The sequence below is a fragment of the Lithobates pipiens genome, unplaced genomic scaffold, assembly GCF_037356315.1.
Source record: "Lithobates pipiens isolate NorthernLeopardFrog02 unplaced genomic scaffold, aLitPip1_a1.2 Scaffold_1, whole genome shotgun sequence".
Taxonomy (NCBI): domain Eukaryota; kingdom Metazoa; phylum Chordata; class Amphibia; order Anura; family Ranidae; genus Lithobates; species Lithobates pipiens.
The window spans coordinates 132,400,162-132,420,160 of record NW_027507685.1 but is presented as its reverse complement, the minus strand read 5'-3'; the positions used below and the strand labels follow the sequence as shown (position 1 = coordinate 132,420,160).

Sequence of the window (19,999 nt, the reverse complement as noted above, 5' to 3'; positions counted from 1 at the left end):
CAATTACGTAGCCTCCTACAGCAACACTCCTTGCTGGATACTTGGAGGGAGTGCAATCCGTTGAAGAAAAACTATACTTTCTATTCCTATCCGCACAACTCTTTCTCCAGAATTGACCATATCCTTGTCCCAATCGCCTCCTCTCCACTCTTGTTGCATTCCATTATACACCCCATTACGTGGTCGGACCACTGTGCTGTGATTACCACGCTTTCTTCACTAATACCCCGCCCTGACACTAAAACTTGGTGCATGAATGAAGCCCTCCTAACGAATCAATCCTATTGCCTAGACATCCAATCGGCACTCAACGACTATCTTTCACATAACTTGATACCTGATGTTTCATCGACCCTCCTCTGGGAGGCCCACAAGCCGGTGGTTAGGGGTACTTGTATTTCTGTTGCTACCCACCTTAAGAGGGAGAAGAAGGCCAGGCTCCGACAGCTGGAGTCTGACTTTCAACGCCAGTTCTTACAATTTCAGGCTTCCCCCTCTAACATCAATAAACAATTACTAGAGAAAACCAGACTGGAACTTGACCTTCTCTTGGCCGAATCTGCGGAAAAATCCATCCGCCGGTCTGGCCACAAGATATACACCAAGGCCAACAAACCAGATACTTTTTTGGCACTCTGCCTCAGAAGACCAGACCATATCTACACTCTGGTTAAGCTTCGACTGGCTAATGGTAACCATACCAGTAACCCTGTTAAAGTCCTTTCTGAATTTCGTAAGCATTTAGCTGATTTATATAAAGAACAGGGATCCTTCCCCTCCCGGGAAGCGGAAGCACTATTTCGGGATTTACCCATACCTAAGTTGCCTGACGCCAGTCAAGAGTCTATCGACAAACCAATTTCGGTCGCTGAGGTGCTCGGAGCTATTAAAACACTCAAACCCCACAAGCGCCCTGGTCCAGATGGCCTTCCCGGCTTATACTATAAAAAGTTCGCAACCACTCTGGCCCCACTCCTTGCCAACTCTTTTAATGCCTTGTTAAAACAATAATCCCTCGGTCGTGATTCTTTGACTGCCATCATTGCTATGATCCCCAAACCCAACACCGATCACACAATATGTTCCAACTATAGGCCCATTTCCCTTTTAAATGTGGATGTAAAAATCCTAGCTAAAGTCCTTGCTCTGCGGCTAAACCCGATAATAGGTCGCTTGATCCACAAAGATCAGGTGGGCTTCATTCCCAGGCGTCAAGCCAGTGATAACATACGCCGAATCATTCTTCTACAGCACATAGCCAAAACCCGCAAAATCCCCATGCATCTCCTATCGCTCGATATCAAGAAAGCCTTTGACACAGTCTCCTGGCCCTATCTTCACTATATTTTAGGACGTTGGGGCTTTGGCCCCAATTTTCTATTTTGGATTAACTCACTATACACTCACCCACAAGCCTTTATAAAATACTCCGGTTTTATTTCCGGATACTTCCCCATCGGTAGGGGAACTAGGCAGGGTTGCCCATTATCCCCTCTATTATTTGCCCTAGTAATCGAACCCCTTGCCGCCCTCATTAGATCGAACCCTAACATCCATGGTCTAGACATAACCTCCACGTCCCACAAACTGTGTCTTTTTGCCGATGACGCCTTACTATTCGTCACTTCCCCACACATCTCCCTGCCCAATCTACTACAACTCCTTTCCCAATTTGCCAAGATATCAGGTTTGGAAGTTAATCAAGCGAAATCCAAAGCCCTAAATATATCCCTTCCCACGGCCGACCTTCAACTCATACAGGCGAACTTCCCTTTCCAATGGTCCACCGCCTCAATCCCTTACTTAGGAATTAAATTAACCAGTGACCCCACCCAATTGTTCCATTCTAACTATACCCCAATGCTGAAATACCTGTCCTCCCTACTCACTACTTGGCTGCCCCTCCACGTGTCCTGGCTTGGTCGCATAGCAGCTGTAAAAATGTCCCTATTACCTAAGTTGCTTTACTTGTACAGGGTCCTCCCGGTCACCGTCCCACCCTACTTCCATAGAGTGATTCAGAGCAGGGTTTATAAATATATCTGGGGTTCTAAGATCCCACGCATCTCCAGAACTACTCTGCTTCGTAGTAAACTCAATGGGGGCCTGGGAGTCCCTAACTTTCATCAGTACTACCATGCTGCCCAACTTGCACAACTCACTCTCTATCACGCAAGGACTGAGATCCCCTTGTGGGTTGTCCTTGAGGCAATTGATGTCCATCCAGTCTCTATCTCTAATCTCCTGTGGCTCCCTGCTCATGCTCGAGGTCCCTTATCTAACCCTTTGACCCAGCACTCCCTTAAGATCTGGGACAAGCTGAATAAACCGTTTCAATTACTCTCCCCACACTCACCTTTGCTTTCCTTATTTGGCCAACCGCTCTTTTACCCTGCCTTTGCCCAGCCTACTTCTTTCCAGACGTGGTCTCGGGCTGGTTTGGAACGTATTCGTGACTTCATCTCCAATGGCACTCTCAAACCCTTCCCAGTCCTTCAGTCGCAGTTGAACATCCCCCCACGGGAACACTTCCGCTATATTCAAATCACCCATTTTATTCGTACGCTTCTGGGCTCTCACAGAGTCTCGAATAAGCTATCTATGTTTGAGAACATATGTGACTCTGATCCACACGCCCCAGGTATCATCTCCAATCTTTACGCTCATCTCACATCCCTTCCGTCATCCCTTCCATCGTACGCTTCGGCCTGGTCTACAGACTTATCCCTCAATTTGGATGCAGGCGATTGGGCAGAGATATGGGCAACCACTAAAATAACATCACAGAATGTGATCGCGCTGGAGGCCAGCTATAAGGTGCTAATGAGATGGTACCTTGTCCCGTCCAGGATCGCTAGATACACCCCAGCCCACTCCCCGAACTGCTTTCGCGGTTGTGACTCCAGGGGTACACACCTCCACACATGGTGGACATGCCCGGTAGTAGCACACTTTTGGGAACTCATATTTCAAATGGCCTCTCTCCTGTTCAACACCACCTTCATTCCTGACCCGGCCATTGCCCTGCTTAATCTCCCTCCTCCCAATTTGTCTAGGGCGCAATTGTGTCTCCTTACTCAACTTACCACGGCCGCCAAACAGACCATAGCGAGGGCTTGGATGACACCACTGTTGCATATTGCGGAAGTTAAATGTAGGATAACCAAGCCATGATCCATAGTAAAATTGAAGCTACAATTTTGGACAAAATTCCCCAACACCTTAAAATTTGGCGTCCCTGGGCAGATCATTACCTCCCCCACGACTTTGATAAACACCTTCTGGAACCTTGATTCTGTGATGTTCTGCTTTTTTAATATTTAAGTTTTTCTTTTAGGATCAGGAGATTGAGATGTTCTCAGCTCCCTAGGCACCCGTGGACCACCTGGCCGGAACCAACTCCCCTTTTCTTTTCTCCCACCTTCTTTCGTTACCCTCTCCTTCACTCCACTCTCCCCATTCTCTTTCCGCTCCTCTTTCCCCCTTTCCTTATCTCATTTCTATTTCTTACCCCTCTTGTCCCATTCCTTAAAATCTGTTGATGATGTAGCTTTTATATCTTCTTACATCTCCGTTACTGTTGCCCAGCTTGCTCGGGCAGAGTCTCTCTTCTCATTGGCTGACCTAACATTATCTGTGCATATAATCTAGTGACATGACCATGCTCATTGTTTTGTTATATTTTTTTTTGTTACACGATTCTATTGTATGCCAATATTCGAATCATTCTGTATGCACTAGTGCACATTTTCTCTATTCTCCTTTATCTCCCTCTGCAACAGCTCTGCTACCAATGTTAGCTCCTTGCAAACGATTGTAACAGTATCAATACCATTTGTATTTTTTGCTTGTTGTCAATAAAATTATTTGAACGGAAAAAGGAAAAGGATACATATGATCAGGCAGAGATTTCATATCAACATTGTATAGTACAAGTCAGAAAATATTAAACAATAACAGCACTGACGTGTTTCAGCTCACACTGGGGTCTTCTTCAGAGGGACTTTCTGCTAGAAAGATATGTAACAATTATTTATTGCACACATTATTTGGCGTATCATCCGAAAAAAGAAGAAATTTGTTCCCACATGGAGAGCCTCTCAGGCTAAGGACCCTTTGGTTCCCCAGCCAGGGGTTCCAAATTGCTCCACAGATGCCGCAGTCAACGGGTCGAGGCCACAATATGCCTTGCGAGAGGTCACGCTTATAGGGCCACACCCCCTTCCCTAGGCGCGGAAAGGCAGCTAACGCCTATGGCAGAAAATCAAAATGAAATTGTATTTAATATAGTATACGCTAGTTGACACAGGCCATATAAAATATATGGCTCTAATATAATGTGCCCGGAAAAAAGTAATGCCCCCACATATGCCTTAAGTAATCTATATTGAATTTACGTGCACATGGCTTATACACGTGTACATGATCCCATGCCCAGAAGGAGAATATATATATATATATATATATATATATATATATATATATATATATATATATATATATATATATATATATATATATATATATATATATAATCATATCAAACACCCCTATGTAATGTCATAGTGAATACACTTAGATAGTGTCTGAGGTGAACAGTGAAGAAGCAGGTAACCGGGATTGCCCCATAAATAACAGAAAAACAAAAGGAAACAAAAAAAAAAATTATTGATTATGGTGATGAAAGAAAAAAGGAAGGAAAAAATATAAAACAGGATGAAATGTGAGAAAGGTAATAGCCCAAGTGCCACAACAAAGTGAGATGAAGTGGCCATGAATTAAAAAGCCACGGAAGAATAAAATAACATGATGGCTTGTGACAAAGAATGAAAAGCGTGCAAACAAAATAAGTAGGGCTATTGCCTAAAAGTAAGGAACATATTATGTTCGCTTACACTGCTCCAAAAGCAAAGGCTATAGACCGTGACTTAGCCCGGGATTGGTCACAATCAGCCTGTAAATAAAAGATGTAAGAATGCCGTTATGGATTTTAAATTGTATCCAAACCCTTGAGCAGTAAAAGGTTAATACATATAAATATTAATGGGGCTGTGTATAGCCATAGTCCCAAGACAGATGCCTACAGTGAGAACACTGAAAGTGTGTCTAATCCTCCTGCTGGGAATGAAATAACTTTGTATATATCTGGATACTGATGGGTTAATTGATTCGATTATCAAATTGTTTCCCGCAGGTGTATCTCCACCCAGCCCATCCGGGTTGTATGGCCACCAAAACGGGGCAGCTTCATGTGGCTTCCCCGGCGTTACGGAAGGCCGCAAAGTGGCCCCAAAATGACGTAATTTCCGTCACAACATCATGACGTCTGCACGTCATGTGCTCCGCATGTCTTTTGCAATCAGCTGCACCAAAGGCCTTTCAACCAGGTGTCTGTTCAGATGGTCATTCATTCAGATATTCCATATTTCCGATCCAAACTGCTAATACTTTGATTCATGCCCAGAAGGGCGCCTACTATGCACACAAACGTCTTTAATTGTTGTATGTATGAGTATGTTTGTCTGGTTTTGATTGTTGAAAGTCAGGGTGTATGAACTGTGCGGATAAGGATGATCTTTGGGTCATCTTTGGTTAATGTTGTGTAAACATCTAGGATCGATTGATGCAATTCAATCAAGGTTTATTGTTTTATGTATAGAAAGAAATAAAAAATATTTTTGATATTAAATCAAATGTCCTATGTGTTCACCGAAACCTAAGGTAGCTACTTTTCTTTTCTCCTGGTGTTGGTACCCAAATTAAAAGCGGGACACAACAGCAGGGGAAAAGTTTCTTTTCTTTTCTTTTTTCTGACTATATGTTAGCTACGGCTTCGGCCTTGAAGACTCTGAGGAGTGACATAAGGACTTATTTCTTTAAGAGGGACCCACTGCCACTATTTGGATTTATTCGGTAGTGACAGTGGAAATGGTCATGTAATGGTATAAATAAGAGATTGAAACACTGTTCAATCTCTGGTTCATTCCCGTGTGGTCACTGTTCATGCTGTAAGTATATAAGACTTGACAAAGCCTTCCGCCTCCCTAATGGAAAGATCTTCCAGGCCTTGCACTTCGCAAATTGCCAAAAACGTGGGGTTGTTTACCTCATGTCTTGCGAGTGCGGGGCATTTTACGTTGGAAAAATGAAGAAGGAATTCCATCGATGCATGTCAAAACATATTTACAGTATGCAAATTGGGAATTGCTATCTCCCACTAGGTCGCCATGTGGTTGTGGTACACAACTACAGAAGGCCCATGGTATTCTTCACCGCACTCAATCAAATTCACATTCCAGATCGAGGCGGTGATTGGAATAAAATACTACTCCAACACGAGCAGAGGTGGATATTGAAGTTAGATGCCACCTCTGCCCCTGGACTAAATCAATTTCTTTCGCACCTTTCCTTAACCACTTCAGCCCTGGACCATTTTGCTGGCCAAAGACCAGACCACTTTTTGCGATTCAGCACTGCGTCGCTTTAACTGACAATTGCGCAGTCATGCAACGTGGCTCCCAAACAAAATTGATGTCCTTTTTTCCCACAAATAGCTTTCTTTTGGTTGTATTTGATCACCCCTGGTTTTTATTTTTTGCGCTATAAGCAACAATAGAGCGACAATTTTGAAAAACGCATTATTTTTTTACTTTTTGTTATAATAAATATCCCCCCAAAATATATATATATAAAAAAATGTTTTCCCTCAGTTTAGGCCGATACGTACTCTTCTACATATTTTTGGTAAAAAAAAATCGCAATAAGCGATTGATTGGTTTGTGCAAAAGTTATAGCGTTTACAAAATAGGGGATAGTTTTATGGCATTTTTATTAATAATTTTTTTTTTTTTTTACTAGTAATGGCGGCGATCAGCGGTTTTTTATTTTATTTTTTTTTTTTTATTGTGACTGCGACAATATGGCTTACACATCGGACATTTTTGACACATTTTTGGGACCATTGTCATTTATATAGCAATCAGTGCTATACAAATACAGTGATTTCCTGTGTAAATGACACTGGCAGTGAAGTGTTTAACCAGTAGGTGGCAGTGTAGGGGTGTGTTACTAACTGTTGGGGGCTGTGCTTTCTTTTAGTGAACACTGATCTCTGCTCCAATCACATGGAGCAGAGATCAGCCTCACTTGTTGCTAGGCAGAATGGGGAGATGCTGTTTACAATGGCATCTCCCAGTTCAACCGCCCCGTGAGACGTTTGCGGGTATGCCCGTGGCGATCGAGTCCGCGGGTCCCGCGACCGGACTCACGGAGGTCCCGACCAGCGCTCGCTATGGCAGGGCGATATTTAAGATTGGACGTACCTGTACGCCAATATGCCTGCCCGTGCCATTCTGCCGACGTACATCGTTGTGCGCTGGTCTGGAAGTGGTTAAGGGGTTTGCTTCTGGTAAAACAATTAGTCTTTTTGGAAATATTTTAATATTTTGCATAATGTACTGTAGACATACTGTAAATTTCCTGTTTCAAAAAATTCCCTTTTTCTTTTTTTAGTACGAAATTGTTTTTCTTTTCGTGACCAGAATTCACCCAATATTGGAGGTCTCATGTACTTACATATTTTATGTAAATCTATCACGTCTTATTGTAACATGAGCTAACATAACAGTAGATAACAGGTACTAGGGCCTCATGCACACGAGGCGCTGTTAAACGCGTGTTCAGAGGCAGTTGGACACTTTTTTTCAACTACCCCTGAACTCATTCAATGTTATCCTATGTGTCCATGTACACAGTCTTGTATTTTGCAGTTTTTATGCAGTTGCGTTTAGCCTAGTTTTTCCAGAAGCAAAAAAAATTGGTTCCGACGCAAAAATTTCCACGTTCCAGGCACAAAACGCAGCACCCGTGTTTAGCCACGTTTGCCTTTATAAGCGTTTTTAAAGGAACCCAATTTTTTGGACTGGAAAACCATAGAAAACAATAAAAAAAAGTTAAAAAAATGTTGTAATTACTTTATATAATTCATAGAGCATATTTACTTTGTGATACAATCCCATAAAATCTCTAGTGTTTCCAGTAGCTTGGACAATGAGGAATGCCTCCACTTCTTTGCCCAAAACCCTCATCCAATCCTCATCCGATTCTGCATGCGAGTGCCGGGGCTCATGGTGGCCTCCTTCGAGGCAGTACCTTATGCCCAGTTCCACACCAGAGTCCTGCAGAAGGAGATATTGACAAAATGGGACAAATTTACTTTGTCCCTGGATCGGCAGGTCCAGGTGAGCCAACCAGTCAGGGATTCCCTGATCTGGTGTTTGAGGTCCCCGGTGATTCAGTCAGGAAAATAATTTCTTCCTCTGAACTGGACGGTGATCACTACAGACGCCAGTCTGTCCAGGTGGGGTGGAGTGATGGGGATTCAGTCGGCCCAGGGCCTCTGGTCGACAGAGGAATGCAAGTTGCCGATCGATTTGCTCGAATTGAGAGCCATCAGGCTGTGCCTCCACATATGGTCGACATGTCTTCAAGGGCGTCCGACCAGTATACAGTCGGACAACGCCATGGCTGTGGCGTACATAAATCGCCAAGGGGGAACAAGAAGCTCAGCCGCTGACATATTTCAGTGGGCAGAGCGACGTGTTCTGGCCCTGTCAGCCATTTACATCCCGGGGATGGAAAATTGGCAGGCGGACTACCTGAGTCGTCAGATGCTGGACCCAGGAGAATGGGCGTTGCATCCGTAGATTTTCCAGCTGCTGTGCCTGAAATGGGGCACACCAGAGGTGGCTCTCTTGGCCTCCCGTCTCAATCGGAAGGTGCTGAGATTCGTGTCCAGGAAGAGGGATCCGTCAGCAGAGGCGTCAGACGCGCTGGTGGCTCCGTGGGATCAGCACCAACTGATATATGCTTTCCTCCACTAAAACTGTTGCCACGTCTACTTGGCAGAGTGGCAGCCGAGGGGATTCCAGTAATCCTGGTTGCCCCAGATTGGCTTCAGTGGCCCTGGTACGCAGACCTGGTTCGTCTGGTGGCAGACGCTCCCTGGCGACTTCCACTGCGGGAGGACCTCCTATGTCAAGGTCCAATCTTTCACCCTGCTTTACCATCGCTGGCTTTAAGGGCAAGGCTATTGAGAGGCAGTTGTTGAGGAACCGGGGTCTGGCGAACTTGGTGGTTCCAACTATGCTAAAGGCGTGGAAATCTTCTTCACGGAAGATATACCATCGTACCTGGAAGGCCTACATCTCAATGTGTGAGGAGAAAGGGTGGCATCTGCGCTCCTTTTCTATATCTAGGATCCTGCTGTTCAGTATGGCGTGGACCAGAAATTGGCGTTGAGCACCATTAAGGGGCAAATTTCAGCCCTGCCTGTGTTGTGTGTTTTTTTTTTTTTTTTTTTTTCAGCGACCCCCTGGCGTCTCACTCATTAGTGAGTACCTTTATTCAGGGGGTATGACATGTAGTCCCTCCAGTGCATCCTCCGTTACCCTCATGGGATTTGAACCTGGTGTTTTGGCGCTTCAGAAGCCGCCGTTTGAAGACATCAAGGAGATTCCCCTGTTGACCCTTTCACAGAAGGTGGTCTTTCTAGTGGCCATCACATCGGCCAGGAGGGTTTCGGAATTGGCGGCCTTGTCCTGCAAGTTGCCTTATCTGGTCATCCACAGGGATAAGGTGGTGTTACGTCCGCAACCGTCCTTTATACCAAAGGTGGTTTCGGCTTTTCATATCAATGAGGACATTCTATTACCATCTTTGTGTCCTAAGCCAAAGCACCTCAAGGAGGTGACCCTTCACGCTCTCGATGTGGTTAGGGCTCTGAAGGTGTATTTGTCTGCCACAGCTCGGAAGTCGGACTCACTGTTTCGGTGGCTGGTCCTATGAAAGGCATGGCGGTCTCGTCGGCCACCATTTCCAGGTTCCCCCCCTTTCCAGTCACGGTCCACTCTACAAGAGCAATTGGAAAGTCTTGGGCCTTCCGACACCAAGCGCCTGTCACTCAGGTGTGTAAGGTGGCGACCTGGTCGTCTGTCCATACGTTTACCAAGTTCTACAAGGTAAACGTCAGTGCATCAGCTGATGCTTGTTTTGACCGCAAAGTTTTGCAGGCGGCCGTGTAGTTGCCATGGCGTTTTTTCCTGTTTTTTCTGTAAAAACGCAGTACTTTTATGTTTTGTTGTTTTTGTTAAATGCACTGTTGCAATATTAACGCAATGTTGCGGTTTTGGGGATCACTCCTGTTGAGGATGCCTGGTCATATGGTGGAGGTTTTCCACACACTGCAGTTTTTTTGTGGGTTTGGTTTCACTAGTTCCCACTTGCCATGGTGGATTAAGTTTTTTTTTATTTTTTATTTTTTTTATGCTGCTTTTTTTTCCCACCCCTCGTTTGGCTGTGCTTGGGAACGTCCCATTTAGTTAGAGAGCAGCTGTGTCGATCGGTGAATATAAGAGAAAATAGGATTTTTGTACTCGCCGTAAAATCCTTTTCTCTGTAATTTGCCGACCGACACAGCACCCACCCCTCCCTTTTTTTTTCTACGTTCTACTGCTTGTTGACGTACTAAAGCCTGCCGAGCCTTAGCTGCGGCCTGCTCACGCTAAGGTAGCCGGACTGGGGAGACTACAAGGATATCATTAACCAGCCTGTCACCCAGCCGGCAGTTGATGGAAGATCCCAGGATCTTTTATCTTGCGCAAAAAACATCGTATCTGCAGCAAAAACCATGGACCGAGAGGGCCTGCAGGGTTCCTAGGTCATTCTCCTTACTAGGCAAAATTAAAAACTGAAGCTGCTGGGAGCAGTGAGGAGGGTTGATGGCACAGGGTTCGCCCCCCCTGGGGCGGGATTAAAAGTTCTGTGTATTGTGTAACAATTTTGCCTAGTTCTCCTAATAGTAGGCTATACAACCCGTTAGAGAGGAGCTGTGTCAGTTGGTGAATTACAGAGAAAAGGATTTTACGGCGAGTACAAAAATCCTATTTATATATATATATATAATCTCCTTCTGGGCATGGGATCATGTACACATGTGTATAATCCATGTGTACATAAATTCAATATAGATTACTTGAGGCATATGTGGGGGCATTACATTATTCCCTGCACATTATGTTAGAGACGTATATTTTATATGGCCTGTGTCAACTAGCATATACTATATTAAATACAATTTCATTTTGATTTTCTGCCGTAGGTGTTACCTGCCTATACCCGCACCATTGGGTGGTTGTGCCCCCTCTTTCCCCACCTAGGGAAGGGGGTGTGGCCCTATAAGTGTGACCTCTCGCAAGGCATATTGTGGCCTCGACCTGTTCTTGACTGCGGCATCTGTGGAGAAATTCGGAAGCCCAGCTGGGGAACAAAAGGGTCCTTTCCCTCCCCCCCCCCCCCTTTTTTTTAAACTGAGAGGCTCTCCATGTGGGAATACATTTCTTCTTTTTTCGGATACATCTATGGGGTAACTATATCAATTTATGCGATGATACGCCAAATAATGTGTGAAATAAATCATTGTTGCATATCTTTCTAGCAGAAAGTCTCTCTGAAGAAGACCCCAGTGTGGGTTGAAATGCGTCAGCTGTTGTTGTTTCATATTTTCTGACTTGTACTATACAATGTTGATATAAAATAACTGCCTGATAATATGTATGTTTCCTTTCTTTATTTATTTTTTATTAATTTTCCACTGGAGTGCACGTTTTTATTACCATGTTAAGGGGTTTTTCTCTTTATACCAATACATACAGATTTTTTTCATATTGTTTATTTAGTTTTAATTTTTTTGTCCTTGCTACCTAAAATCCCCATCGTGGAGAGTCATTATGTCTCAGAAGTAAAGATGGAAAAATCACCAATCTTTGAAAAGCTGCATCAAAAAATTGTCAAATTCAGAATGTTTCGCAATGTAAAGTTGCAAATACTTTAAAAATTCAATCTACAGTACATATCAAAGGATTTATTGGGTGCCCATAATCTTTGGGCCCAATGACTTACTGCACTGCATTGAAAATGGGTATGATTCTGTGATGGACTCAGGAATACTACTTCTAAAAATCATTGTGTATGAACATAGTTCACCGTGCCATTCAAAAACTAAGGTAAAGCTCTGTCTTGCAAAGAAGCTATATCTGAACATGATCCAGAAATGCTGCCATCTTTTCTGGGCAGAAGCCCATTTAAAATGGTCTTTTGCAAAGTGGAAAACTGTTCTGTGGTCCGAAGAATCAAAATTTTACATTATTTTTGGCAACCATGAGTGTTGGCCTAAAGAGGAGATGGACTAAAGAGGAGAGGGACCTTCTGGCTTGTTCTCGGTGCTCAGTTAAAAAGCCTGCATCTCTGATGGTATTGGGTGCATTCGTGTTTATGGATTGGGCAGCTTGCACATCTGGAAAGACCTCATCAATGCTGAAAGATTTTATATATATATATATATATATATATAATCTCCAAGTTTTAGAGCAACATATGCTCCCATCTAGATGTCTTTTTCAGGGAAGGCCTTGCATATTTTTGGACAATGCTAAACTGCATAGTGCATTTATGACAACAACATGGGTTTGTAGCAGAAGAGTCTGGGTGCTTAACTGACCTGTCTGCATTCCAGACCTTTTATTACCAAAGTATATTTGGCGCATCTTGAAATGAAAAATACAAAGAAGACCCAGGACTATAGAGCAGTTAAAATCCTATATTGGGCAAGAATGGGACAACATTCCTCTCTCAAGACTTTAGTAACAAGTCTTCTCGGTTCCTAAACATTCACTGTCTTGTTTTAAGAGGTGATGCTACACCGTGTTAAACATGGCCCTGTCCCAAATTTTTATATATAAAATTCCAAAACCCAACATTTTATTTTCGCTAGGGTCTCTGCTAAAAACAAAAATAAAATGCATTATGTTTGGGGTTACAAGTAATTTTCTAGCAAAAAATACTGATTTAAACTTGTAAACAAAGAGTGCCAGAAAAAACATGCCCTTCAAGTGGTTAAACTGAAAAATTTACAATTTTCTGAAAAAATAATTTATTTTTGAAATTAATGGCAGCAAAACAAACGGCGTCAATTTTACTAGCCATAGGAGATTTTTTAAAAACCTTTTACAGGTTACCGCTTCAGATGTACAGAGGAGGTCTGGTGCTAAAATTACTGCCCATGACCCGACTAACTCGGTGATGCCTCATGTGTGGGAGGATCGAGATTTGCGTGTTTTCAGGACTTTGTGTGCTAGGACGGGCATTTTTTTTTTTTTTTTTACTACACTGTTGATTTAAATTATTTTTTATCACTTTTCTTATTTATAGGCATGCGACAATCCCTCCTTTTGCACTTGAAAGCATTCAAAACACTGAGAGGTGTTTTTGAATGTGTTCTCTTTTTTTTTATTTTTTTTTTTATTTTTTTTATTGGGTTTTACATTTTACAAGTTGCAAAATAACAACAATAATAACACAATTTGAAACAAAATAGTAATTAGGATTACGCAGACTCCAATCTCCAATTAATACCACACACGCAATTTTCATGTACTACTTGTCATAGTTATCCACAGACTTTACCTCCCAAACTCCCTATTGGCTGTGGTTCAGTTAAGGAGACTGATGTTTTTTATAGAAATGTTCCCATAACCTCCACCTCCTTGTGAAAACTGTCATGGTGTTCTTCCGATATGCAATGCTTTTTTCGTATGAATATGAATCGTCAACCAGACTGAGTACCTCCCTTATGGTAGGGGAGATATTTGACTTCCACTTACGCATTATAGCCAATCGAGCTGCAAAGATAATGTGCATTATCAAAGTGCGGCACGAGGGAGGGTATAGATCCATATTTACACTTAACATAGCTTGTTCAGGTCTGAGCGGGTTCAAAATACCTGTTGTTTTGGCTATTAACTTAGCTATGGCCCCCCAAAATCTGCGTAGGGACAAGCAGTACCAAAGCATATGCACTAAGTTGCCTACCTGTCCACACTCTCTCTCCAGCACAAGTTTGAATTGCTACCTCTATACTTCGCCATTGTGTAAGGTGTTCTATACCACCGCAAGGTGATCTTTTGGGCTGTTTCCCTAAAATTTGAACATCTAGTGTGGGTGTAGTTACATTTAACTGCCCTCATCCATTGAGTTTGTGATATTGTTATATTTAAATCTCTTTCCCATTTAACTAGTGGAGATAGGATCTCAAATTGTAGTTTGTTATGTAAAATGTTGTATATTCTAGTAATACATTTCCTATAACTGAATTGTGGCTGCCACATCTCCCACACTTGTTCTGGGATTGAGAGGTGATAATTACCCATGGTGGACAGTATGCTAGCTATTCTGGCGTAGTTCAGAAATTCTTTGGGCAGTGAGTATTGAGATTGTAGCTTTGGGAATGGCTTAAACTTCCCACCTTCCGTTAACTCATGACAAATGATATTCCATGGTCAGTGCAGCTTTTTATTTAGGTCTGAAGTAAAGAATGAAAGCGCCATTAACGGGATGGGGATACTTCTACATTTAAGACCTCCGCTTTTATGGGTCATGAAGTATTTCCACACCTGTATTGTGGCCTCAGTCATGGGATGGTGTTGATATTGTTTAGGGTCACCTATTGCCGTAGCAAAAAGTAGCCCCATCAAGTCACCCTGGACCACTTGGCTCTGTTCACAAGCACACCAATGCTCCAATTCTGGGGAATGAAACCAGAACCGAAGCTGGTCTAAAATTGCAGCCACATGATAATCTCTAAGGTTTGGGACCCCCATACACCCTACTTTCCTGTTTTTGACGAGGATATTAAAATTACACCTTGCATTTTTCCCTTCCCACACAAATCTCTTTAACTGGCGTTGTACAGTATTGTAAAAGGAAACTGGCAAGTGTATTGGGAGTGCCCTAAATAGGTAGAGCAGTTTGGGAAGCAGGAACATCTTGTAAGCCGCCAACCTTCCAGACCATGTCAAATAATACTTTTTAAGTTTGCCCATCTCCTTTTCCAACTCAACTTTGATCCTATGACGGTAAAGTTTAAAAAATTTGAGGGAGGGAGCTGGACACCGGCACCCCTAGATATTTTATTGAGCCCTCAGACCAAGGATATGGGAGCCTCTCCTAATTCTGTTTTTCACCTCAGAGCTAACTCCCAAGTTCAATACACTCGATTTCGCTGCATTTATCTTATAGTAGGAAATTGCATTGAAGCACTCCAGTATTTCATGCACCTTCTCCAGAGACCTAGCCGGATCATTTAGTGACAATATAACATAATCAGCAAACAAAGTTATTGTATGCCTTAAGCTGCCGGTCTGTATGCCATTTATGAGAGGGTGGGTCCTGATTCTCTCCGCCAAGGGCTCCATCATCTGGGCAAAAACCAGGGGGGACAAAGGGCACCCCTGTCTTGTCCCGTTAGTAATATGGAATTGTTCTGAGAACATGCCCTTTGCGTAGACATGCGCCGAATGTCTCGAGTATAGAGCTGTAAAGGGGGAGAGAATCTGGCCCATGAATCCAAATTTAGAAAAAAACGCTAAGAGATAATCCCAGTGTATTCGATCAAAAGCTTTCTCGGCATCCATCGACAGAAGCACCGCAGCACCTCCGCAGATGGATGCCGAGTGGATCAGATTTAAAACCCTTATCGTGGCGTCTGTGGCCTGTCTACCCCAGACGAACCCCACCTGGTCCGGCTTAATCAAGCTAGGAAGTAACCGGGCTATTCTGCATGCCAAAAGCTTGGCGTAAACCTTCAGGTCCACATTTAAAAGTGATATGGGCCTGAAGTTCTGTGCCCTGTCCGGCTCCTTCCCCGATTTTAGGTAGGGTGATTATAGTTGCTTGTAACATTTCTTCTGGAAATGAGGCAGAGGAGTCATCGGCATGGAACGCTCTGTTCATTATCGGAGTAAGGATACTCGTAAAGCATCGGTAGTACTCCGAAGAGAACCCATCCGGGCTGGGCGCTTTGTTAGCTGGCAGATCTGCTATTATCGTTTGTATTTCTAAGACAGAAAATGGAGCATTTAACATATCGAAGTCTGCCTGTTGTACTGTAGGAAGTTTAAGCTCCCGAAGGAATTTCTTTATCAACTCAGGTGTTGGTTGGGGAATAGATTGATCTGCTTGTAGGTTATAGAGGCTACTATAATAGAAGCTGAATGCATCAGCTATTTCTTTGGGATTAGTGAGTTTAATTCCTGTTTCTGGGTGGAGTAAGTATGGGAGTTTTTGAGTGTTATGTCTTTAATTTGATTAGCTAGGTGTTTCCCTGCTTTATTTCCATGAGTGTAAAAATTTGCCTTAAGTGTATAGATGTTGGACGAGTGTTGGGCTAATAATAAAGCTCGTAGCTCGTTTCTCGTCTCGCTAATTTATTGCTTAGTACTATTGTGGGCGATTGGTTGTTTACGCTTTCTAGGTCTGCTATCTCTTTTAGAATAGTGTTCATGCGCTGACTCCTCGACCTTCTCAGCCCCACACTTTTCTTAATTAAAATGCCTCTAATGAATGCTTTATGGGCATTCCATAGTATGAATGGGTTAACCTCTGTAGTGTCATTGTTTTCAAAAAACTAATTCAATGAATTGGAAATGTCCTGAATTATGGCCGGTACATTAAATAGCTGTGTGTCATTTTTCCACCTATTAGCACGGATAGAACAGGACTGATCTCCCACCACGATAGATACAGGAGCGTGGTCTGACCACTCTATACATCCGATTTCCGAATTTGATATTCGTTGTAACAGAAACGTGTCCACTAAAAACATGTCAATCCTTGAGTATGATAGGTGAACTCTGGAAAAGTATGAGAAGTCTTTTTCCGTGGAGTGATGACATCTCCACACGTCATGCAAGCCAGTGGTTTGCGCAAAGTGTATGGCCTGTATGACGATCTAACCACTGTGCTTGAGGTGTCCAATTGAGGATCCACCACTGCGTTCAGATTGCCACACAGAATCAAGTGACCAGATTTCACGTTCTGTACTTTTTTCCACAATTTTGTTTAAAAAGCAAACTTGTCTAGTATTAGGGGCATAGGTATTAACCACAGTGTACACTACATGATTAATTTCACCAATTACGATTATATACCGTCCTGCACTATCGCAGTGGTGCGCTATATGCTTAAACGAAACTGTGTTTAATCAAGATTGCTACGCCTGTTTTTTTTCTTCGGTGCGTTGGAAAGATAGATGTTAGGGAATTGCTTGCAAGTTAAGGAAGGGTGGATGTTGTCCTTTAAAATGGGTCTCCTGTAGACATAGAACGCCACATTTCAGGGAATGCGCTGCTTTCCACGTCATATGCCTTTTTTTGCATAGTTTAGGCCGTTGACATTTAGAGATGAGAGGACATTGTGCCAGGATCTATAGTCCCTTTAAATATAGACACGGATGGTTTGAGCCCCCTGGTCAAATGTAAGTGGGCTTACCCTCCTGAAGCTTTATGGGTGTTGAGGATAGTTGTCGTCCGTTCCATTCCAAGTTGTAAAGTGCGAATGTCCAGACTGTTTTTGTCGGAGATCAGGTACTAAACTTATTACTGAAAAGCATGTGGGTTGTAGTGGTACTAAAGAGAAAACAAAAAGTAAAAAAATATAACTCATAGTAACGTGCGTGAAGCACTATTTCAGTGCCTTTTTGTCCTATAAAAAGAACTTTACGATTCCTTCGGAATCTGAGCATTTAATGATCAGCTGAAATTAAGGTGTATTGAATCATATGGATGCCGGACGTAACATCCAGAGCTTGATATCGCAGTCATAATTATTGGGCATATGACATGCAATCAGCCTGTCAATCTGTGCTTGACAAAGTGGGAGATTCTTGGCGGCTCCTGGGTTCTGCCGAATCCACTACGATATTTTTCCAACAGACGTATGCCCTCCTCTGAAGTATTTACACGGTACTCTGTCCCCTTTGGAGATCACCAAGGTGGCGGGATGGTTCCAACGGTAGGGTATGTTGTGGTTTTGAAGGGGCTTTGTTATTGTCATTAAGTTGCACCTTCTCCGCATGGTGTGGGCCAAGAGGTCAGGAAAGAAGGTCAAACCTTGCAAGCTGTCTGGAAGTTGATCCACCCGTCTTATGGCTTGCGGCAGCTTTTCTTTAACCCTGTAATAGTGGATCCTGGCTATGGTATCTCTAGAAAGCTTAGCCGGTTTATGTTGCGGCTTTGGGAGCCTATGTATTCGATCTATGATTAGCTCCTCCAGGGGCAGGTCTGGCAGGGCTTCTTTCAAGACGTTTGTAAAATAAGCCACCAGTTCCTGCGGGTTGACCATTTCTGGAATGCCTCTGATCTTAACGTTGTTCCTTCTGGAATGGTCCTCCAGGTCCGCGACCTTTGCTTTGAGCCAGGTTATGTCGTCATCATGGTCGTTGTGAGCGTCAACCATGCCATTGAAAGTATCTGTAAATTCCCCCATTTTACTCTCGATATGTGTTACTCGCTCACTCACCTCATTCACCTCTGTTTTACATTGGGTTATTAGAGGCAACATATCTGTGTGGATAGCACTCCTGAGTGACATTAGCATGTTCTTTAGAGTGGAGTCCATGACAGGCTGGTTGTTAGTTGGGAACGCAGCTATGGCATCCTGGAATTCTAGAGTGTCATCTAATGCTGTGCCTGGCTCCTGCCTCCCTTTCTCTATGGTTTCTTGCATCAGCCTAGATTTAGATTTAACTGGGCTGTTAGTGCTGGAGGAGGATTGGGAGGCAGTATGCAGCGGTTTGAGCTTGCTCTTGTGCCTGTTATTGGTGCAGCAGAGGAGAGGGACACTATCTGTCTGTGTACAGGGAGAGCTCTGCATGCTGCCGGTGCCATCTTGGCTCTGTGAGCAGCCTGAGTGTGGATAAAAGTCCGTCATCTTACCGGACTGCCTTCCTGCTCTCCTCCTCTGTGACATCCTCCGATGGTGTACGGGTGTTCAGGCACTAAGTATGGGCGATCGTTGCTGCCCGATGTCGCTTGTGCAGCTGCAGCTGCTAAGCACTTACCCCGACTTGTTCAAGCCCCGACTTGTTCATGCCTCCGACTTAGTTGGGGTAGGCGGAACACTTTGCTGGGGGTGGGTCAGCCCGACACTTGACCTTTGACCTCTGGGGACACGCCTCCTGACCTTTGACCTTTGGGGAGGTCCCTATTCTAATCCCTGAGTCCTAACCTTGTTCTTCCAGGGGAAACCCTGACCCTGACCCTAACCCCCTAACCCTATCTAACCCTAACCCTAACCCTAAACCCTAACCCTAACCCAATCAATCTATCAATCTATCAATCTAACCCTAACCCTAACCCTAACCCTAAACCCTAACCCTAACCCTAACCGTGCGGCTAGGAGCTGAATTCTCACTCCTCGCGTGCCGGCTCCACCCCCCCCCCCCCCCCCTCTTCTTCTACTTCTTTCTTCTTTCTTCTTTCTTCTTCTTCTTCTTTAAACTGGAAGTGATGCCATGACGTCCCTTGCGGATTACCACATCCAAGACCCGATCAAAGCCATTCTGGGCTTTCTACAGGTCTCTGGTTAGCCAGCGGGGGTGTCAGCTGCCCACTCAAGTCTCCTAGTATTGTGGGAGAGCCCGGGCGAGTGGCAGAAGGAGGTGGTAAAAATTAAGCGGCTGTTTAGCTGCATCGGTGGTTGTTATGAGAGGGCCGACCGTCTGCTATAAAAGAAAAAACTGTACCAGGGTGATGCATGCATCGCTCCGGTACAACCAATTGAAGTCAAACAAGGTACAGGTACATAATTTGGCGGAAAGTGGTTAAACATTTGATATGTCTTCTATTGTGAATAAAATATGGGTTTGAGATTTGCAAATTATTGCATTCTGTTATGTAGATTTTTACATAGCATCCCAACTTTTTTTGGAATTTAGATTGGATATTTACTTTTTATGTAAAAATATACACACACACACACACACACACACACACACACACACACACACACACACACACACACACACACACACACACACACACACGCGTGAAAAGTCGCAGCAAAGGTTGAATCAATTGGTAGTGAATATATAAATTATTCAGATGAA

General features: G+C 43.6%; 1 protein-coding gene across 5 annotated transcripts in view; it reads left to right on the top strand.

Annotated features, from left to right (window-relative positions):
* The window catches only part of TRAF2 (TNF receptor associated factor 2), a 119,622-nt gene that overhangs the window by 76,178 nt on the left and 23,445 nt on the right, over window positions 1–19,999 (top strand). The gene's annotated exons all lie outside the window — the stretch shown is intronic.